Raw genomic sequence first — 24034 nt, forward strand, 5'->3', positions numbered from 1 at the left:
TCCCCAAGCCTCCTCGGCAACTCCATCACTTCTGCCTGCGCTGGCCAGGACTCCCGCGTGCTGTGACAAAACAAGAAAAGACAACCAACAACAAGCACCAGAAACAAAACCCACATTCCTTCAATAACCAAATGTCCTAAGGGCGGGAGGGTGGGAAAGTCAGGATCCCTGCACTTCCAAGAGCTGACTGGTAAGTCCCCTCCCCTAACTGTCCTTATAACTGTCTTCCATCTTAGCAACTATGTATCCATATATCCCCCTCCCATCTCCTCTTCCTTTAAGACTCCTTATCCTAGCCGCAGTCATGTCCCCCCTTCCTTGTCAGTCCAGGGAGGTGTCTTGACTGCTGTCTAGCTGAGTGTACCACCCACCCGGTGCCCCCCTTTCCCAATGACACACAGAGACCGTATAAAGTTGGGTAAGGGCATCGGCCACAGCTTTATTTAATTTTTCCATGCCAGCAACATAAATACTGTCAGCTGTTGGGGTGATTGCCCAACAGACAGGTCTATCCCCACAAACCATGAGTCCATGAGCAGCCTGCCTCCGCCATCAGCTCCCAACAGGCTGCGACTCCCCAAGCCTCCTCGGCAACTCCATCACTTCTGCCTGCGCTGGCCAGGACTCCCGCCACCGCGATGACGACTTCCCCTCAGGCCTCCTGCCGTCATCGCGCCCCCCGCCGACAGCGCAGCCTTAATCCCACTCTGCAAACCCGTGTTAAGGATGTCCAACCCTATCTCATTTAAGTGGACCCCATCCCTCCTCATTAAGTTCTGGTTCTCTCCTTCCAGCTCCACGTGTCGGACGACCACCCCACCTAGCCGCCGGACAAATTTCCCCACTGCAATATTCAGTTTGCGCCGGCTCTTCTCCAAACCGCGAGCGTGCGGCAGCGCGCGCCAGCACGGCCTGGAAACCACCTCCGACCAAACCAAGGTCATGTCCGGAAACAGCGCCATGCACCTCGCCAAGTTGTGCCGAATCGCGTGGAGAAGGTCCACCGTCCTGGACACCCCCAAGTCGTTTCCGCCCGCATGGACCACCACCACCACCGGCCCTGACACAAACTTACGGAGCTCCACGAACTCTGGATATACTTGCTGCCATCGGAGGCCCCTAATGCCCTTCCACCTGACTCGAGCCAAGTCCACTGAGAACCCCAAATTTCGTCCGTAGGCCCGGTCTTCAGCTCGCCTAGCTGCCCAGTACACATAGGAATGCCCTAGTATCCACACGTACCAGGGCCGCCCACCTACAACGAGAAGAGGGTTACAGCATATGAGGTCGGACATAAGACTTAAAACGCCCCGACTCCCATCTTCCAATGCGTTGAATGCCCGCAGCCAAGTAACCCAAAACACTTGCCTTGGTAGCCGCCCCAATCCGAAAGGAATGGGCCGAAAACCCTTGACCTTCCATACCACCCGCGGCCAATGCTCTCTTCAGCAGTGCCGAGAACTGATAGCGTGTTAGGGGAGACCCATCCGCGTGAGCCAACAAAGGGCCTCCCCGCTCCGGGCGCACCTCCAGAAAATCGTAAAAAGCCCCGACAGGACAGACGTCATCCCTCGTGGCCCCTAAACGAACCCAGGCACCCCGGGCCGCCTGGTCCGTCTTAGATCGCCGCACAAAAATGTCAACGGAGGAAGTAGACCACCGCACATCCGACAATGCGAAAGGCGAGGCCTTCCCCTTGCTCGGGCCTACCAACTCGCCGATGCGAAAGGCTCCAAAAAAGCAGACCGAGAAGGCTAAGCGAAACAACTTCGATACATAATCCGAGCCACAGACCCGCGGCAAGACCAAAAGAATCCGCCGCAACATTTCCACCGAAATCGGACGACGACGATCCGGGCGACGCCGCAGTCGCCACCCCTTCACCACCCTCTGGATCCCAAATTCCTTAGTAACATCCTGCCAGCCCATAAATCGAAACAAGAAAGACAGGGCAGCCAGCGCCTTCTCCGCTACTGCGCAAGACCTACCTCTCCTGACCAAGTCATCCAGCAACACAAGAGTCGCCTCCGTACGTCCCGTTTCCGTGGATACATCCCCGTCCCGTGCTGCCAACAGCCACTGTTTCCACACTGCCTGGTATGCCTTCCAGGAAGCCTCCGCCAAGGAGTCCGATACCAAGCCCATCAGGCCTCGAAATCGAGCTTAACTAAGGAGTACGGACACTGCAGACCGGTCCGCCGCGCCTCCGGCGCTGCCTCGCGAAACCGATCCCACTGCAAGCGAGACAATGCATCAGCCACTACATTTTGCACACCCGGGACATGTTGCGCCCGCACCCAAACATTAAACTGAAGACTAAGGAGCACGAGGTGACGGAGAACAGCCAAAACTGGTGGGGACGAGGAGGACGATCGGGCAATCACATGAACCACACTCATGTTGTCCGTGTGAAAGACCACCGTGTGATTTCTCAGCTCCTCACCCCACAGTTCCAGCGCGACCACTATCGGAAACAGTTCCAAAAAGGTCAAATTCCTTCGAAATGGGGAATACTGCCATTCCTCCAGCCACTCCCCCGCGCACCACTGACCCCGAAAATATGCTCCAAAACCAACGGACCCCGAGGCATCGGTAAAAAGATCCAATGCAGCATTGGTGGTGGCCTCCCTCAACCAGCAAGAGTGCCCGTTGTAACGTCTGAGGAAGGAGCTCCACACTGCCAGATCCGCCCGAAGGCGCCTCGTGATCCGAATGTAATGGAAGGGTTCCCTCACCCCCACCGTGGACAAGGACAATCTGCGACAAAATGCCCGACCCATCGGTAACACCCGGCATGCAAAAACCAAGTGCCCTAAAAGGCCCTACATCTGTCGTAACTGAACCTTCTTGGAACCTTTGACCAAGTCCACCAGCTGCAGCAACCCCTCCAACTTCTCTTCCGGAAGCCAGAAAACCATGCTCTCGGTATCAATTTCGATACCCAAGAAGGAAAGGACCAACACCGGGCCAACCGTTTTTTGTTCAGACACAGGAACTCCGAACTCTGACGCCACCCGCCGGAATGCCTGAAGCAACGCTGTACAATCCTGGGAACCCGACGGACCAACAAACAAAAAATCATCCAGGTAATGCGTCAAGGAACACAAACCCGCAACTCTGGACGTGACCCACTCCAAAAAAGAAGAAAACAGTTCGAAATGATAACAAGAGATAGCGCAGCCGATGGGCATACACATATCATAATAGAAGCAACCGTTAGCGAAACACCCCAACAAGTGAAAGCAATCCGGATGAACCGGCAACAAACGAAAGGCCGATTCAATGTCCGATTTTGCTAATAACGCCCCACGACCGGCCCGCCGCAGGAGGAGCAATGCCGAGTTGAAGGACGCATAACGTACCCTGCACGCATCCCTGTCGATGTCACCGTTGACCGACGCCCCCGAAGGGTACGAGAGATGGTGAATCAACCGAAAAGCTCCCGGATCCTTTTTGGGTACCAGACCCAACGGACACCCTCAGGTTGTGGAATGGGGGGGAATCAAAGGGGCCGGCCATGCGGCCCCGTTGAATCTCCGCCTCCAACTTTTCCTGTAACAAACCCTCTTTTCCCCGCGTTGACCGAAGATTTTCCGCGAACTGGCCCTCGTCCGACAGCACAAAGGGAATCCAGAAACCCGTTGTGAAACCGTCGAACAAAAGGCTAGCAACGTCCCTCTTAGGATACTGGACGAGCCATGGGCGCATCTTTTCCACGCTCACTGGAGTCCTCTCTGCGAGGAACGTCGTCCCTACCAGAGCCCTTGGAGGCAGATGGTCTGCCCTTCTTGAAACAACGGAGAGCCGGGTGGGCTCCCCCACAGTGGGCACACTCGTGCCGGAATCTGCAGGAGCTAAACCACTTACAGTGGCTCTCGTTGAAGAGCCAACAGACTCCCTTCCTCTAACCTGCCGACGTACCCGTGGGGACGCCGGCAGCCCCCGAAAAGGGAGAGGGTCTACACGGGGTCATAAGTAGCAGCCACAGGCTGCCGTCCTGCACCCCAAAACCCATACCCGGACACGCCGCCATCTTCTGGCGGAATTGCTGGTCGTATTTGAACCAGCATTGCCCTCCATATACCTTGTAGGCGCCCCAAATTAAGTCCAAATAACCAAATAACGAGGGGGCCCTCTCAGGGAAACGACGCACTAGCACGCTGGCAAAGATATTAAATCCTTGCAGCCAATTACCGAACGTACGCGGGATAGCCTTACCCTTTTCGCCCTCCAATTGTTCGCCACGTCGCGGTCTGTCCACGGACTCCTTGTCTGGCGGAACGAGAGAAAGGAGATCCACATACTCACCACGAATAATCTTCTCTTGCACCTCCGCTGGCACATGTAAACCTAGGGGAGCCAGTTCACACCCTGGGAGAAAGGAACCAACCCCAACCCCATGACCCCTCAAACTATCCGCGCTACCTGGACCCTGAGCCCCTAGACCAGTACCCCTGGCTTGCCCCTCCACTAACATCCTCAGCAGGCGCAACACCTCGCTATCCTGACCTGAACCCCCTGCAGCACCCCAGGCGCCTGCGCATGCTGACTCACCAAATGAGGGGAGGCGCAGGGGCCGTCCTCCATCGCCTTCTCGCTCCTCCTCAGACTCCTCCTCCTCACCGGAATCCCCCTGGAGCCTCCCAGCTCCCAGAGGGGCTGCAGCCGACACGGCCTCCCGACCGCCGGCATCCTGGCAGTACTGCAACCTTGGGGCTGCCGCCTGATCCGCGGCACCCCTTGAACTGGCCAGTCCTGGGGACTCCCATCTCCTTGGGGCTGCTGTCCGGCTCACAGCACCCCTATTGCAGCCTTTTTCCGCCGGCGCTTGCGGTCTCCGGGCGCCCGGCATCCTATTTCCGGCTCGGGCACCCACTTCCGGGTTTTGCCCGTCGCCGGCTGCTGACGTCATATCCGGCGCGCCGGCCGTGCGCGACCGGCGTTGTGACGTCACTTCCGGCCACGCCGGAAGAGAAGGTGGAGGGCTCCTGGATCTTCCCGCCGAATCGCCATCTTGGAAATGGCTGCCGGACGCAGCCGCAGCCCTCACCTGGGACCGGATCGCTCGGGGGGACGACACCAGGCTCGGCTCCACATTCCCAGCCACTCCAGCTCGCCGGCTTCTTCGGCCTTCACGACCTCCTCTCACCGGGCTGGGAGACAGTCGCGACGGCGGCCTTGAACGCCTGGCCCGCCGCCCACCATCCACTGGTCGTGCCTCTTCACCGGGGACGCCATCCATGCCGGCCAACACCTCTGCTAACGAGCCTGCACCATGTGCAGCCCGGTAAGCCTGCAACAGGGCCACCAACGATTCCTGGGAAACGTCCATCACTCTCAAAAATTCAGGAACAGGTAAGTAGAAAATTCTGAAGAATAATATCTCTTTTTTTTTTTTTTTTTTTTTTAGGGGTCAGCAAAGAAAGACAGATGAAAGTCTGAAAGTCTGAAAGTCAGGATCCCTGCACTTCCAAGAGCTGACTGGTAAGTCCCCTCCCCTAACTGTCCTTATAACTGTCTTCCATCTTAGCAACTATGTATCCATATATCCCCCTCCCATCTCCTCTTCCTTTAAGACTCCTTATCCTAGCCGCAGTCATGCCCCCCCTTCCTTGTCAGTCCAGGGAGGTGTCTTGACTGCTGTCTAGCTGAGTGTACCACCCACCCGGTGCCCCCCTTTCCCAATGACACACAGAGACCGTATAAAGTTGGGTAAGGGCATCGGCCACAGCTTTATTTAATTTTTCCATGCCAGCAACATAAATACTGTCAGCTGTTGGGGTGATTGCCCAACAGACAGGTCTATCCCCACAAACCATGAGTCCATGAGCAGCCTGCCTCCGCCATCAGCTCCCAACAGGCTGCGACTCCCCAAGCCTCCTCGGCAACTCCATCACTTCTGCCTGCGCTGGCCAGGACTCCCGCGTGCTGTGACAAAACAAGAAAAGACAACCAACAACAAGCACCAGAAACAAAACCCACATTCCTTCAATAACCAAATGTCCTAAGGGCGGGAGGGCGGGAAAGTCAGGATCCCTGCACTTCCAAGAGCTGACTGGTAAGTCCCCTCCCCTAACTGTCCTTATAACTGTCTTCCATCTTAGCAACTATGTATCCATATATCCCCCTCCCATCTCCTCTTCCTTTAAGACTCCTTATCCTAGCCGCAGTCATGTCCCTCCCTTCCTTGTCAGTCCAGGGAGGTGTCTTTACCCCACTTCTCCAACATTCAGAGGAGTGGTTAAGAAATATATATTTTTTTTTTTTATTCTTTATTTTTGTTCGTGCATGAATTAACATTTAGGTCTGTTACGCCACAATAGCTGTATGAGACCGTTTGTCAACAGGTTGTAACATGGCATAAAAAATACGGTGCACACATTTGTAAGTAAAATACAGGTTAAATCAAGACATGTCAGTGAATGAAAATACATAAGGATTGATAAAGATATGCTTTGTAGTCTGACAGAGTAACTAAATACAGCAAGGGGATATGCATTGAGAGGCTTGGCAAAATAAGAGTAACAGTCTGGCTATACATGCTACTTGAAACAATTTAGCTGAAGATCCTATGACTGTTGTTGGTCCTACATTGCCAGCGATCAATATTGAGATAAGTAGGCTAGTTATGTCTCACTACCCGGCGACAGGCCAGCTGAGCCCACAAGGCATCTAAACAGGGTGGGGGCACTTAATGAGGTTTGCACGATTGTACATTAATAGTCACTCATGAGTTAACTTTAGATAAACATTATATATAAGAGATGAACCAGTAATCACAGGCTATGCCAACATATCTGTGCAATATTCCGATGCTTTGCATGCTATGCCCTAGCCTGCATAAACATAAATTATAGCATGGCTCATTGGTTAGGTTTAGGTATTCGCCGTAGGGCCCAGAAAAAATAACAAAGAACAAAAACAATAATAAACACTGGGTTGCTCGTCATATCACTAGGTTGCTGTTTCAACATATGGGTACCGCAAGCATTGTTTGCGTGTCCTGAGCGTCTTTGAGGGATGCTTAGCCGATGCCAAGAGCTTGGAGGCTGCAGGTACATAACAGTCAGAGTCTGTATAGCCCCGTGTGGATGCCCCTCCAGTTACTGGTACCGCTGTACCCTCGTGTTGTTCTGCTCGGGTTTCGGTTCTTGTCTTCGCCGGGCTTGTGGCTTCTGGATCTCTGCAGTGTTTGCGGCTGATATCCCTGAGCAGGAGCCCTCCTGTGGCGCGATCTGCGCTTGGAGCAGCGGTGCTCACCAGAATGCCATCTTTCGTTGCTACTGAGGAGAGACTTATTGGGCTGTCGGCATTGCCGCTTTGGTCGTTGGACCGGTGGGCCCTCTTCTCTGTCTGGGCTCTGCGTGAGGTTTGTGTCAGGTGCTTCCTTTGGTCTTTGCTGCCTTTAGGCCTGAGTTGGGCCTGGGTGTGTGGGTCCCATGGTGTGGTATCCGCTTGTCTCCTCGCCATCTTGGCCCAGAATCGGGCGCAGATTTTATCAAATTTTATTAGCCATGGCTCTGTATCCAGCGGTTCCTGGCGGGGAGCCTGCGTGGGGGTGTTTACTCGTAGAGTAGGCGGCTTGCCTGGTAGGCCGCAACTGCTGGAGTTACTGGTGCTTGTTAAAGTTCGCCTGAGCGAGTCAAAGGGATGTACGAGTACGGACCGGGATGTCCCCCCCGGTCCAAGGGGGGGGAACGGAGCTCTGTGTGGTCCTGCTGGGAGAGGGAGACCGGGACAGGAGGTCGGCCGCCACTCCCGCCCGTAACCCTCGCTAGGCCGCAACCGCTCTTTAATGCTTTTGGCAGCTGGCATTCCGGCTTTCTGGACCGGAACACTCCAGCTGTCGTCTGTGGCGAGTAGAACCCTTTTTGGGTTCGGTTGTGAGCCGCAAGAGTCTCGATTCGTCGCTTGGGTAATCATTGTGCTTGAGAGCTCCTGTGAGTTGCGACCATCCGCCATGCTGGCCAGGCCCCGCCCCCAAGAAATATTTTATTAATAATTTTAGGAACTAAGTGTCATCTGTTTAAAATCTTGTAATGTAACCCATTCATATTCATATAGTGAAGATTTTTTATCTAAAAACAGGATTGATGTACACCACTCTTTATGGGAGATTTTCAGACCCAAATGCTTTTGTGAAGTATTTTTTTTTTCTATTTTATATAGCAAAAAATTGGTTTTAGAAATTAGTTTTTTAGTATCTGTTGAGTTAATGATTTGCTCAAAATATTTTAAATTTTCTTCAGAAATTAGTTTTAATCTTTTCGTTATATATGATCTTACTTTTATATAGTCGGAAAATGTTTTTTTGTGAAACCTGAAGTCATTTGTAAATCGCTAAAGTTTCAAAATTGTCCTGATATAGTTATATCTTCAACATTTTTGATACCTTTTTCAGACCATGAGAGTAAATGAATATCAGGTAGTAAATCGTTTATTAATTCAATTTTGAAAGAAGGAAAAATATTTTCTTCCATATCTAATTTTTGTTTTATTGCAAACCAATTTTTCAGTATATGGTTTAAAGCAAAAATTTCCCCAAAGAAATTTAACTTTATAATTTCTTGGACTGATAACCAGAAAATGTAAGAGATATTTTTAAAAGGACCAATTCTCTTGGCTTCAAGTTTGTACCAGCTTTCCTCTTAGGATGAATCCTGAAAGGTACGAATAGCGTGAGTTAAAAGAGTAGCTTGGACCAACCTTGTCAAGGCTGGAATCCCTAAACCTCCATCTTCTAGTTTCCTTGACAACAATTTGGTGCTAATTCTAGGTCTTTTTTTTGCCCATATAAATTTAGTGAAAGAAGACTGTAATAAGTTGATCTAGCTTAGTGGAATATCACTTGGAATTAAGCTCAAGATATATGTTAATTTGGGTAAGACATATGTTCTTTTTTTTGTCCACATATTTAGCTTAATATTAATTTCCCTTATCAGGGGGAGCAAATTAATCTCCATCCATTTTTGCGGGTTTGCTGAAATTTTCAGCCCTAAACAAGAAAAATTTTCTTTTGCCCAAAGAAAATCAAAGTTATCCGTAATATCTGCTTTCATCTGAGGTATTAAAAAAAAGGAAAGTGCAGTTGTTTTAGAGGTGTTTAGTTTTTAGTTTGAGAATTTACTATATCTTTGTATCACCTCCATTAGTTCATTGATTGAATTTGCTGGATCTCCCAGCACAATGAGTACATCGTCAGCATACAACTTTATTTTAATTTGCATTTGATACTTAAAGCCTTTTATTTTGTTATTATTTCTTATCTTAAGTGCCAGTATCTCAATAGTCAAAACATAAAGAAGAGGAGAAAGCGGACAGCCTTATCTAGTGCCGTTTTTCAGTTTGAATGGGTTGGAGGAAATACCCTGGCTTATTACTTTCCCTGTAGGGTTCGAATATAGAGCCATTATGGCTTGATAGAACCTGCCCACAAGGCCAAAAGTTTTTAGGGTATTTGAAAGGAAATCCCAGCTGACCCTGTCAAATGCTTTCTCAGCATCCAGTGACAGGGCCAGCATCTGGACCCTTCTACGCCTAGCAATCTCAAAAATATTTGACAATGTTCGTATGTGGCTTGTTGATGATTGTCCTGGGAAAAATCCCACCTGGTCTATATGTATTAGGTTGGTTATAACAGATTTGAGCCTATTTGCAATAATGCCAGCGGATAATTTTAGATCTTCATTTAAACGAGAAATAGGTCTGTAGCGCATAACATCCCAAAGATTTTTCTCTTGCTTTAGGATAGTAACTATATTCCCTCTTAGTAAGTCTTCTGGAAGACTTCCTTTTTCTGCAAACTCATTAAAAGTGATCTGGGGATAGGGCGCCATTTCTCTTTTAAATGATTTATAGAACATGGCTGTCAGACCATCAGGTCCTGGTGCTTTATTAGGTTTTGAATGATCAATTATATCTATGATCTCTTTCAATGTGAAAGGTTCTTTAAGTTTTTCTAGTTGTATAGAAGTTAATTTTTTCAGTTCCTTCTCTTGAAAATACAAGTCAGCGTTTTGTAAGGGCTCCTTAAGATTGATACTATATAGGCTACTATAATATTTTTCAAAAGCAGTAGCTATTTTATAGGGAGATAAGAGAGTCTCATTATTGTAAATTATTTTAGATATAGATTTTGTTTTTTGGATATTTTTTAATTTGTTAGTTAACATCTTATGCGCTTTATTACTCTTGTAGTATTGGAAAGATTTCAATCTTTCTAGCTTTTTGGATGTTTCCATGATTAATTTTTCATTTAAAGTATTTTTGAGGTCCTCAATCTTGTTTGAAGTGTTTTTTGAGGATTTAATTTTATTACATCGGGTTACGTTTTCCAACTTAACCCCTTCAGGACAGAGTCAATAGTACACGTTCTGATCAAAACAAAACGTAAACAAAAACTGGAATTTGCGCTATATGTCTGTTCACCCGTAGTTCCCCTCTTTCATATTAAATGCACCCACACTTATTATATATCATTTTGTTCAGGAGAAACAGGGCTTTCATTTCATATAAAATATTTGTATTTGAAACAATTTATTATGAATAAAATTAAAAAAAACTGTGAGAAATTTTAATTTTTTTTTTAAATTTGTAGTTCCGCCTCACATTTTAGCTGTAAATGTCATAATACTGTTAGGTTTTACGGCAACATTAACAGGTTTTATGGTGTTTTGGAAAGCTACAGGGTCAAATATAGAACGTTCCATTTTCAAATTGAAATTTGCCAGATTAGTAATGTTACCTTTGAGACGGTGTGGTAGCCCAGGAATGAGAATTACCCCCATAATGGCATACCATTTGAAAAAGTAGACAACCCAAGGTATTGAACGTGGGGTATGTTTAGTTTTTTTTAGTAGCCACTTAGTCACAAACACTGGCCAAAGTTAGCGTTCATATTTGTTTTTGTGTGAAAAAAGCAAAAAACTAATATTTGGCCAGTGTTTGTGACTAAGTGGCTACTAAAAATGACTGGACATACCACATTTGCAATACCTTGGGTTGTCTACTTTTGCAAATGGTATGCCATCATGGGGGTAATTCTTATTCCTGGGCTACCATACGGTCTCAAAGGCAACATAACTAATCTGGCAAATTTCAATGTCAAAAAAATGAAATGCAAGCCTTATATGTGACTCTCTAACTTTCCAAAACACCATAAAACCTGTACATGTGGGGTAATGTTATTCTCGGGAGATTTCACTAAACACAAATATTAGTGTTTTAAAACAGTAAAACATATTACAACAATAATATAGTCCATAAAAGTGGCGTTTGTTTGTAAAAAATGCAAAAAACGTCACTTTTACTTAAAATATCATCGTTGTAATACAATTTACCAGTTTTAAACACTAATATTTGAGTTCAGCGAAGTCTCCCGAGTAAAACAGTACCCCCTATGTACAGGTTTTATGGTGTCTTGGAGAGTTACAGGGTCTAATATAGTGCTTGCGAATTAAATTCTCTGCACTTTCTCCCTGTGTTGTCAGGCATGTCAATCAAATTTTAATTAATCAAATGACATAATTATGTTAAAAAATTACTTAAATATACACGTAGAATTTTAATATATATGCATTTATAGGTATATAAATTCTACGTGTATACTAATGTAATCTTTTATGTAATTATATGTATTTATCTCTATATATATATTTGCGGTTATTTGTATTTTATATATAGATAGATATATATAGAATGTCATTCTAAGTGTATTCTGTTTCCAATATATATATATTAATAACAAAATACAGTTAGAATGAAATTACATATGAATATATAATTTATTTTATATTTTGTTTCAATATTTTATTTATTTATTTAATTATTTTATTTATTTATTATTGTAATTATGCGTATATATATAATATATATATGTAGATCTATTATATATATAATATATATACATATTATATATATGTAACGTCATTCTAAGTGTATTTTAATATTAATATATATACTAATATTAATATTAAAATACATTACGTATGACGTTACATATATATAATATGTATATATATTATATATATAATATATATACATATTATATATATATAAAAAGGCATTTAATTTATTTTATAACATTTTAATATTTTTTTTTTTACACTACCTACCAGCAGGGGGACTGTCTAATATTTTAGACAGTCCCCCTGCTGGCAGATCCATAGCCAGCTATAGGGGGCCATGTGAGCGCTCTTTGAGAGCGATCACATGGCCCCCGGGGGCCTCATTTGCCGGAGGGGGGCTGCCTGGGCTCTCAGACAGCCCCCCAGAAGAGGATCGCGGCGGAGGTGAGTACACCTCTGCTCCTGGGGCTGCAAGCCGTTACGGCGTTCTATGCCGCCGCAACGGCTTTAAAGCCCTTTAAAGCCGCGACGGCATAGAACGCCGTAACGGCGTTAAGGGGTTAACATAAAGTTCAGAGAGATTTTTTCTCTAATTTCTTTGTTTTGAGAAGCTAGTTTTATAAAATGGCCATGAATCACACCTTTAAAAGCAGTCCATATTGAGACTGAAGATATGTCATTAGAAACATTTACTTGAAAATAAAAATGTATATTTTTTATATATATTCTTTATTTTGTGAAGATTGTAGTAAAAATTATTTTAGTTTCCATTCGGGTCTCTTTTTAGTCAATTTATCTTTTAATTCCAAAATGATTATGTTGTGATCTGACCATGTGATCTCATCAATAACCATTTTCTTGACTCTTTGAATAGAGTTTATATCTGTCAAGATATAGTCAATTCTCGAATAAGCAAGATATGTCTTAGAAAAACATGTGTAGTCTCGTTCCTGGGTATGAAATATACGCCAGGTATCATAGAGGGAGTTTCCCTGGTAGTGATGTCCCGAACGGTTCGCTGGCGAATAGTTCCTGGCGAATAGTTCCTGGCGAACATAGCTTGTTCGCGTTCGCCACAGATGGCGAACATATGCGATGTTCGATCCGCCCCCTATTCGTCATCATTGAGTAAACTTTGACCCTGTACCTCACAGTCAGCAGACACATTCCAGCCAATCAGCAGCAGACCCTCCCTCCCAGACCCCCCCCACCTCCTGGATAGCATCCATTTTAGATTCATTCTGAAGCTGCATTCTTAGTGAGAGGAGGGACAGTGTGCTGCTGCTGATTTAATAGGGAAATTGATAGCTAGGCTAGTGTATTCAGTGTCCACTACAGTCCTGAAGGACTCATCTGATCTCTGCTGTAAGGACAGCACCCCAAAAAGCCCTTTTTAGGGCTAGAACATCAGTCTGCTTTTTTTTCCCTGTGTAATCTAATTGCAGTTGCCTGCCTGCCAGCGTGTGTGTCAGGCTCACAGAGTATACTGTGCCCACTTGCCCAGTGCCACCACTCATATCTGGTGTCACAATAGCTTGCATTTAAAAAAAATAATTTTTTTTGACTGTAATATAATAGCAGTCAGTTTCCTTCACACGTGTGCGTTTCAGGGCCTGCCAGGGCACAGTGTCACACCAGTGCAACTCATATCTGGTGTAACAGTAGTGTACATTTAAAAAAAATATACAATTTTGACTGTAATAGATTGAATAGCAGTTAGTTGTCTGCAAGCGTATGTGTCAGGCCTACAGCATCTACTCTGCCAACTTCTGCCAGTGCACAGTGCCACTCATATCTGTTTTCACAGTAGCTTGCACGCATAGTACCACTAATCAAAAAAAAAATGACAGGCAGAGGCAGGCCACCCCGCAGGGGCCGTCGTGGTCGTGGTGCTGTGATTCCCTTTGGCCCTAGAATAATGCCCAGTGTTCAGAGGCCACGTACCCTGAACTCGAAAAGTTCTGAGGACATAGTTGACTGGCTAACACAGGACACCCAATCTTCTACAGCTTTCGCTCGGAACCTTGACGCACCATCCTCCTCCAGCTTAGCTTCGGGCACCTCTCAAGTTACCACTCGCCCGCCTGCCGCCACCACCAACACTAGCACCACAGCCGCTTCACTTGATATGTCAGAGGAGTTATTTACACATCAGTTGGTAGAAATGAGTGATGCGCAAGCATTATTGCCAGAGGATGTAGATAACAGGGATATGTCTCAGTCAGGCAGCATTACACACATGGACGTACGGTGTGATGATGATGATGTTGTACCCACTGCTGCTTCCTTTGCTGAGTTGTCAGATACAAGTGAAGCGGTTGATGATGACGATGCGTCCGTGGATGTCACGTGGGTGCCCGCTAGAAGAGAAGAAGAACAGGGGGAAAGTTCAGATGGGGAGACAGAGAGGAGGAGGAGACGAGTTGGAAGCAGGGGGAGGTCATCGCAAGGAGCTAGTGGCACAGTCAGACAGCATGCATCGGCACACGGGGTCAGCCAGAGAGCACGCCAATCAACGCATGCTGTTGCCACCACCAGAATGCCGTCATTGCAGAGCTCAGCAGTGTGGCATTTTTTTTGTGTGTGTCTGTCTCTAAGAATTCTCCCCTCCTTGCCTTTCTGTTTCTCAACCACACATAGATCATGCCTTTCCTACCCTTCAGACATTCTCCCCAGCTACTGACCAAGAGGTGGCTGCTCTTCTTTGCTCCTCTCGCCCCACCACTTGCCCGCTCGATCCTGTCCCATCTCACCTTATCAGATCTCTCTCCACTTGTCTCGTGCCTTCTCTAACACACATCTTCAACTGCTCGCTCTCTTCTGGCATCGTCCCTGCTGACCTTAAACATGCCACTGTAGTACCTATACTAAAAAAACCATCCCTCGACCCATCCACCCTCTCTAACTACCGTCCCATATCCCTGCTCCCTTTTTCCTCAAAGCTTCTGGAAAGACTTGTCTTTACCCGTGTGTCTCATTTCCTCAATTCCAACTCTCTCCTTGATCCCCTTCAATCTGGCTTCTGCCCTCTCCACTCTACAGAGACTGCCCTTATCAAAGTTACTAACGACCTAATCACAGCTAAATCCAAAGGCCACTACTCCATACTAATTCTTCTTGACCTCTCAGCGGCCTTTGACACCGTTGATCATGCTCTCCTTCTTCAAACTCTTCAATCACTTCAGTCTCTGTGACTCTGTCCTCTCGTGTTTTACCTCTTATCTCTCCCAACGCTCATTCAGTGTCTCCTTTTCTAATGATACCTCCTCCCCCCGCCCTGTCTCGGTTGGAGTCCCCCAAGGCTCCGTCCTTGGTCCCCTTCTATTTTCTCTTTATACTGCCTCTCTTGGCAAACTTATTACCTCTTTTGGATTCCACTACCACCTGTACGCTGATGACACGCAGCTATATCTCTCCTCCCCGGACCTCTCCCCTGCCGTCCTGCAACGTGTCACTGCTTGCCTTTCTTCCATCTCTGACTGGATGTCCTCCCGCTTTCTGAAACTCAATCTCTCAAAAACTGAGCTCCTTGTCTTTCCTCCTCCTAATACTGATCCTCCTCTTTCGCTCTCCCTTCAAGTTTGTGGTACCAACATCAGTCCATCCTTGCAAGCGCGCTGTCTTGGCGTCATACTTGACTCTGGTCTCACCTTTGAGCCTCACATCCAGCATGTTGCCAAATCTTGTAGATTCCATCTTAAAAACATAGCCCGCATCCGCCCCTTTCTTGCACCAGATACTACCAAGGAGCTTGTCCATGCTCTAGTAATTTCCTGCATGGATTATTGTAACCCACTGCTGATTGGTCTTCCCAATAGCCGTACTGCACCCCTACAGTCCGTAATGAACGCTGCTGCTAGATTGATTTTCCTCTCTAGTCGTTTCTCTCACACCTCACCCCTCTGCCAGTCCTTACATTGGCTTCCTGTATGCTATAGGAGTCAATTCAAGGTACTAACTCACACCTATAAAGCACTGAACAACTCTAGCCCCTCTTATATCTCCTCACAGATCCATAGGTATGTCCCTTCTCGGTCTCTCCGCTCTGCCCATGACCACCTCCTGTCCGTTGTCCGCACTCGTACGGCCAACTCACGCTTGCAGGACTTCTCGCGGGCGGCTCCCTTCCTATGGAATAGCCTGCCTACCGCCATCAGACTCTCCCCTAGTCTTGCATCTTTTAAGAAGTTCCTTAAAACCCATCTCTTTAGGAAAGCTTATGGCCTCCAAGACTAACCCCTACCTCACATACCTGTCTCTTGCCCTCTCCTAAAGGGCAGCCCACCTTATTTGATTGCAAATTCCTGTCCTAATGTGTTTTGCACCCCACCTCCTATAGAATGTAAGCTCAATTGAGCAGGGTCCTCTTCAACCTATTGTTCCTGTAAGTTTATTTGTAATAGTCCTATTTATAGCTAAATCCCCTCTCATGATATTGTAAAGCGCTACGGAATCTGTTGGCGCTATATAAATGGCAATAATAATAATAATAAAATAATAATAACCTGTGCCAAAAGAAACTGAGTCGTGGGAAGTCCAACACCCACCTAGGTACAACTGCTTTGCGAAGGCACATGATCGCACATCACAAACGCCTATGGGATCAACACATGAGTACAAGCAGCACACAAACTCAAAGCCGCCATCCTCCTCCTGGTCCAGCATCTTCAGCCAAGTCAACCACTGCTGTCCTCCTTGCCCCCTCTCAACCATCCGCCACTCCGTCTCTCGCCTTGAGCAATTCCTGCTCATCTGCCCACAGTCAGGTGTCTGTCAAGGACATGTTTGAGCGTAAGAAGCCAATGTCACAAAGTCACCCCCTTGCCCAGCGTCTGACAGCTGGCTTGTCTGAACTCTTAGCCCACCAGCTTTTACCATACAAGCTGGTGGAGTCTGAGGCGTTCCAAAAATTTGTAGCTATTGGGACACCGCAGTGGAAGGTACCCGGACGAAATTTCTTTGCACAAAAGGCAATCCCCAACCTGTACTCAATTGTGCAAAAGGAAATAATGGCATGTCTGGCACACAGTGTTGGGGCAAGGGTCCATGTGACCACTGATACCTGGTCTGCAAAGCATGGTCAGGGCAGGTATATCACCTACACTGCGCATTGGGTAAACCTGCTGACGGCTGCCAAGCATGAAATGCGTGGCTCTGCAGAGGAGTTGGTGACACTGCCACGACTTGCAGGCAGGCCTGCTGCCACCTCCTCTACTCCTCCTACTCCATCCTCTTCCATAACCTCCTCGGCTGAGTCCTCTTCTGCTGCTGCGTCTTGCTCCACATCAACGGCACCCCCCCAGCTCCCCAGGTACTATTCCACATCCCGAATTAGGCAGTGTAACGCCGTCTTGGGGTTGACTTGCCTGAAAGCAGAGAGTCACACCGGACCAGCACTCCTGTCCGCCTTGAACGCACAGGTGGATCAGTGGCTGACTCCGCACCAACTGGAGATCGGCAAAGTGGTTTGTGACAACGGAAGAAATTTGTTGGCGGCATTGAATTTGGGCAAGTTGACACATGTGCCGTGCATGGCACATGTGTGTAATCTGATCGTACAACGCTTTGTGCATAAGTACCCAAGCGTACAGGACGTCCTGAAGCAGGCCAGGAAGGTGTGTGGCCATTTCAGGCATTCCTACATGGCCATGGCGCACTTTTCAGATTTCCAGCGGTGAAAAAACATGCCAGTGAGGCGCTTGATTTGCGACAGCCCGACACGTTGGAATTCAACACTCCTAATATTCGACCGCCTGCTCCAACAAGAAAAAGCCGCTAACGAGTATTTGTATGACCGGGGTGCTAGGACAGCCTCTGCGGAGCTGGGAATTTTTTTGCCACGTTACTGGACGCTCATGCGCAATGCCTGTAGGCTCATGCGTCCTTTTGAGGAGGTGCCAAACCTAGTCAGTCGAACCGAAGGCACCATTAGCGACATCATACCATTTGTTTTCTTCCTGGAGCGTGCCCTACGAAGAGTGCTGGATAAGGCCGTAGATGAGCGTGAAGAGGAAGAGTTGTGGTCACCATTACCACCAGAAACAGCCTTATCAGCATCGCTTGCTGGACCTGCGGCAACGCTGGAAGAGGATTGTGAGGAAGAGGAGGAATGTGGCTTTGAGGAGGAGGAGGAAGACCAACCACAACAGGCATCCCAGGGTGCTCGTTGTCACCTATCTGGTACCCGTGGTGTTGTACGTGGATGGGGGGAAGAACATACCTTCAGTGAGATCACTGAGGACGAGGAACGTGACATGAGTAGCTCGGCATCCAACCTTGTGCAAATGGGGTCTTTCATGCTGTCGTGCCTGTTGAGGGACCCTCATATAAAAAGGCTGAAGGAGAACGACCTGTACTGGGTGTCCACGCTACTAGACCCCCGGTATCAGCAGAAAGTGCCTGAAATGTTACCGAATTACCGCAAGTCGGAAAGGATGCAGCAGTTCCAAAATCAATTAAAAAGTATGCTTTACACAGCGTATAAGGGTGATGTCACAGCACAACGGGAATCTAACAGGGGAAGAGGTGAAAGTAATCCTCCTCTGCCACGACCACGCCGGCAAGGACAGGACGCTTTACAGATGTTTTGTTGATGGAGGACATGCGGAGCTTATTAAGTCCTACGCATCGCCACAGCCCTTCGGGGTCCACCCTCAGAGAAGACTCGACCGACCTTCAGTGCAGCAGGAGGTATTGTCACTGAGAAGAGAAGTCGCCTAGGTCAAAAAAGTCTAGATTACCTCACCTTTATTAAGATGAATGGGGGATAGATCCCGAAGGGACTGACAGTGGGCAATACATTCGACTAAAAAAGGCCTGATGCGGGGGACTACTTGACACACCACTCCTATCTGGTGGCACATTAGATTACACGCGCAGTGCCCCAAATTTGAAGTAGGAGGACCAACCAAGCATCTTTTTCCATCTCCCGGTTCCTAAAATCGATGCCATATACACGTCCCCTGATAGGGGACATAACAGGGATAAAACTGATAGGAATAGTACTACTTAACACACCTTATAATAAAACAGAGAGAGGCAACGCAGAGAGAGGAGTCTGAAGAAGAGGAGTCAGAGGAGGAAGGTGGCTTTGAGGAGGTGCAAGACCAAACACAGCAGGCGTCCCAAGGGGCTTGTTGTCACCTTTCGGGGACCCTTGGTGTTGTACGTGGCTGGGTGGAGGAAGAGAACTTCAATGACATCAGTGAGGACAAGGAACGGGACATGGCTAGCTTGGTATCCAACCTTGTGCAAATGGGGAGTTTGCGGTTGTGCAAATGGACTGTTTGCGGTTGTTTGCGGTGCGTTAAACGGGGAGTTTGGTCTGTCACTGTGAAGCGGGCGTAACCCTTACACTACCTGATCGATACAACATCATACCTGATGTTTTAAAGCACGTTATTCCAAACAATTTAGGAATGTTAGGTGATTTATGCCCTTTATGGATTAAAACCAGACTCTGCATCAACTATGTAATTTTCCATGGGAGTTTTGCCATGGATCCCCCTCCAGCATGCCACAGTCCAGGTGTTAGTCCCCTTGAAACAACTTTTCCATCACTATTGTGGCCAAAAAGAGTCCCTGTGGGTTTTAAAATTCGCCGGCCCATTGAGGTCTATGGCGGTTCGCCCGGTTTGCCCGTTCGCGAACATTTGCGGAAGTTCGCGTTCGCCATTCGCGAACGGAAAATTTTATGTTCGCGACATCACTATTCCCTGGGTGAAAGATCCAAATTTTGATGCTTGTAAATGGGAATTATTATCTATCTGTCTGTCTTGCATGGTCTGTTTATCCATTTTAGGTTCCATCACGCAATTGAAATCACCCATCCAGATGGTATGTCCCTGTTTTATCTTATTCAGTCTATCCCAAAATCTTGTTATAAACTTAATTGGTGCGACATTTGGTGAATAAGTATTAACTAGTGTGTAAAGAATATTGTTTATCATGCATATCGTTATTATGTATCTTCCTTCCTTATCTTGTTCGGAATGTTTTATACTCAACTCTATATGGCGTGAAAAAAAATTGCAACCCCACATTTCCTTTTGTCTTGTAATGAGGATATAATAATCCTAGGGAAGTCCTTTGAGTTTTGGAAAAAAATTATCTAGACTCTTCCAATGTGTCTCTTGTATAGCACAGATATCTATTTTATGTTTTTTTGGATGATTGGATGAGAATAGATCTTTTGGAGGGGGGGGGGGGGGTTAATCCCCTCACATTCAAAGAAGCAAACTTAACCATTGGCCTCCAAACTGCGCATACCTCCTCGCTCCTCTCACACATTCCCAACATCAAGAGCATAAAGAACAACAGAAAAAAAAACAAGATAAAAACATACGTTCATAGGTTCTAAGACCTATCTCAGAGATATACTCTGGTAACCAGTACTTAAAAAGTACCATCATCCCTATTGTATGTACCAATAAACACTGCTGGAAAGACTCACAAAAAAGTCGACTTATCACCACCCCTGTGATAATTCAGAAAATCAGACTATGGAGCGAAAAGGTAAAGAAAACCAATGAGAGGAGTTAATTTTATAGACATCTCTTATGGACGGGAGACGAAGAGAACAAACAGGAAAGGGAAAGGCAGATGAGAGGATCATGATAGTAATTCCATATCAGAGAAAAAAACTAACATTATTTCTTATTCCTTTTTCCTTATTTCTTATTCCAAGTGCATCAAATTAGGTTGACATTACCACTTCTTTGTCAAAAATGTAATTTTCTATATACAATTCTTAGTCATATTGTATATTATTTTTTTCTCTCCTTTTCCCTTCTCTCTTTCTTCTTCCCTTCTTCTATCTCAATGCTTGTTTATCAGATTCCTTTACTTCATAGTGTTCCTAAATACTGTTCCTTTCTAAATGTTTGCATATTTTAAATTGCTTATAGTGTTTCATGGGTTGAACTCTTAGTGTGAAAAATATCATTTTATTTTCTCTCTCTTCCTTTAGTTTTCTCTTACGTTTTCCTTTTTCCCTCCACCTTCATCTTCCTCTATTGTTTCATGTGTATCTATATGTGTGCCGTGCTCACAGGGAACCCAATAAACAATTTCAGTCAGCCATTCGACTTCATATTATATATTTAAACTTTTACCCCTCTATCATTTCCCCTCCCCCTACTCCCTCTCTGCTTCTTCCTCTACCAATTATTATTTTTAAATTATCTTTTCTTCTTTCCCCTTTCCTTCCTCTTTATCTCTATATCTTCCTCCTCTTTCTTCTTCTTCGGCCTCAGGGATCAGGTGTCTCTCTTGTAGCCAATCTCTCAGCTTTTCTGGGGCGTCAGTTGCATATGATCTTGAATCTTTATAGATCCATAGTCTTGCAGGGAATCCCCATCTATATTGTATATTGTTGGCTCTTAGTATTTCTGTATATTTTGCATAAAATCTTCTTTTAGCTCTTGTGTATATCGATAAATCTGAGTAGACTATTATTTTTTCTTAAGGAGCACGAATTTTTCCTTCTCTGATTGAGTTTGTTATAGATAATTTGATTTGAAAGGACAAGCAGCAAATCGTGACGTCTCTGGGGATGTTTGTAGACAGATGTTTAGGTTTGGGTATCCTATGCCATCGTTCCATTAAAGGGCTGTATGTATCATTTTTGATATTTAAACTGGCAAAAAAGTTATTTAAAAAGAGTTTTTCTGTGGTAACTTCTTCAGAAATATTTGTTATTTTTAAGTGATTGCGGCATGACTTGTCTTCTAGGTCTGCGTGATTTTGTTCCATTTGAACAATTTTGCTTCTTAGTTGGTCTATATCTTTCTGGTTCTGTGTCAAGCCTTGTTCCATTTGTTTCATTTTTTCAGAGTTTTCTATTACTTTGCTATTGATATTAAGTAAATCTTTTTTAAACTCTTCTGGAAAGCAATGTATTTCATTTTTAATCTTTATAAATTGTATTTTCAGAGCACTGGTAAGCAGATCTACCGTCACCCTTTGGAGCTTGGTTGCTGTCCCCACTCTTCGTTGTTTCATCCAAAGAGTTACTTTGATCCCCTGTTTTCTGGGGTTGGGGTGAAAAAAAAGATAAATGTTTCTCCAATGGTTCATTTTTGTTCTCCATTTACTTTTTAGTGTTTTTATTTTCTTGAGTTTTTCTAGTCGCCATTTTGTAGCGTTAAATTAGCGATGAGGAGAAAAAACAAAAGAACAAAAAAGAAAAAGAAAAACAGCAACTAAAATATGTCCAGTCTATTTACTTTGTCTCCTGCAAATTTCCAATCCTATAGCAGTCTAAAGATGTATTCCTTCTTCCACCTCTTAGCCTCCTTTGTTAACTTGTTAATTTCCTATTGGTATTCTTCTCCTTTATTTTTCTTAAATGTTCTCTTCTTTTTTTTCCTGTTTCCTCTTCCTTTCTCTTTCTCTTCCTTCTTCCTCTTTTCTTTATTTTTACTTTGCCTTTCTCTTTCTCTTCCCTTTTTTTATGTATATATATATTTTTTCTTCACTCTCATTGCTTGTCTACCTTACTAAAAAAAGTTAAGGTTTTATATAGCTAATTACCAATCAAGGGAAAACAGGGGACCGAGGGAGATAAAAAACAGAAAAACGGCACTATTTAATATTGTATGTCAAACAAATAGCCAAAATGGAAATTTGGTTCTGCTTTTATGTGTGTATTTATATGTTTGTTTGTTTTTTTGTTTTTGGGGAGCTTACAGCTCACTCACGTGTCCTTCATGTAAGGCATGGAACCCCTTTCTCGATATTAAGTCTGCTGGTTGTGTAGAGTTATTTCCATCATGCTGGGTCTAGCGTTCTCCACTCGTTCCTTATTGTCAGCGTAAACAAACAGCCCTCTACCTTATCCTGTTTGCGTCTGTCTTTTTTTTTCCTGTTGTTCCATTCAAAGGCTTCCAGATCTTCCAGCCCTCGAGCCTATTCTTCAACAATGCATGGTATTTCAGGGTTCTTACCCAGAGAAGTCTTCCTTAGAAGATTTTTTTTTTTTATCCCACTGCTGTCCAGCCTAGATCCACCTTTAGTTATCCGTGACGTTCTCCCTCCATCGGTCTTCACCCGGCTCCTAAACCCGCTACGTCATTGCTCCACCCCATCCTTAATTTAAGCTGTGCATTGTGTGAACATATATTTGCAGAATAAATATGGGATTAAGGTTTTTTTTCTGAAACTTGTATGTTTATTTTACAACATTTTTGCTGTGAAAAAGTGCATGATATTTTTCTGCAGACAGAAGTTCAATTAACATGAATTAATGCAATTAATTTACACAAAAATTAAATACTGCATAAATAAACAGCCTCATACTACATAACTAATTCAAATTTCATGCTGAATAACCGTTCAACTATACTGTATCTTTTTTTTTTTCATTATTTATTTTTGTTGTGCATGTTTAGACGTTCAGTATTTTAATGACATACCATACAAGAGTTAATATCGTAATTACAGTTACATACAGGAACCAGGGCATGTCAGAGGCATTGCACATTTTTGGGGTTAAATAGCATGGGGAAAACAGACATGTCTCTGCTGGGGCGTATATGAGTGGCTGGCATGCATGCATATAAGAGACATGGGTGTTAATAGAGTGTAAACGATTACACGATTGTGACTATGCCTGGAGGCAAATTGAGCGACATAGCGTAATGCCACTTATAATTACTAAGGGTACTCTGTCTGAGGCTTATAAGATTTCACACCAAAGAGTTATTGTTTTTAAGATGAGACTGCAAGTGGTGGTGGATAGCCTGAGAGATATGGGGATAACAGGTCCACCTGTTAGGTGGCAAGGGTCAGGCTAGAAGGTGGTGTAACCCCTAACAAAAGTTCCCAGTACGGCGGCAGATTCAGCAGGTGAGGTGAGTCTGTGTGTTGACCCATTGTGTACCACCACCAGCGACCTGGAAGCCATCCACCTGTAATTCATTCCAGACGACCGTGGTTGGCGGGTGATCAGAGCGAGGGATCTGCGCCATTGGAGTTAAGATCGAGTGAGATGCTGGAAGAAACTGAGGTTGTAACCCTCAAAGGGGTAAGGCATCTTGCCCTGAAGAGTGGACATTAGGAGTCTCTTTTCTTGTATGAGGGTGCATCGGACAATGATGTCTCGCTCTGCGGTGGTCGTGGGTTTGGTGTAGGTAGGTAGATGAAAGATCCCGTCGTGGGAGAACTTCTTGGCTTGGCTTTGTGGTAAT

Source organism: Pelobates fuscus, chromosome 6, assembly GCF_036172605.1.
Source record: "Pelobates fuscus isolate aPelFus1 chromosome 6, aPelFus1.pri, whole genome shotgun sequence".
NCBI classification, from domain to species: Eukaryota; Metazoa; Chordata; class Amphibia; order Anura; family Pelobatidae; genus Pelobates; species Pelobates fuscus.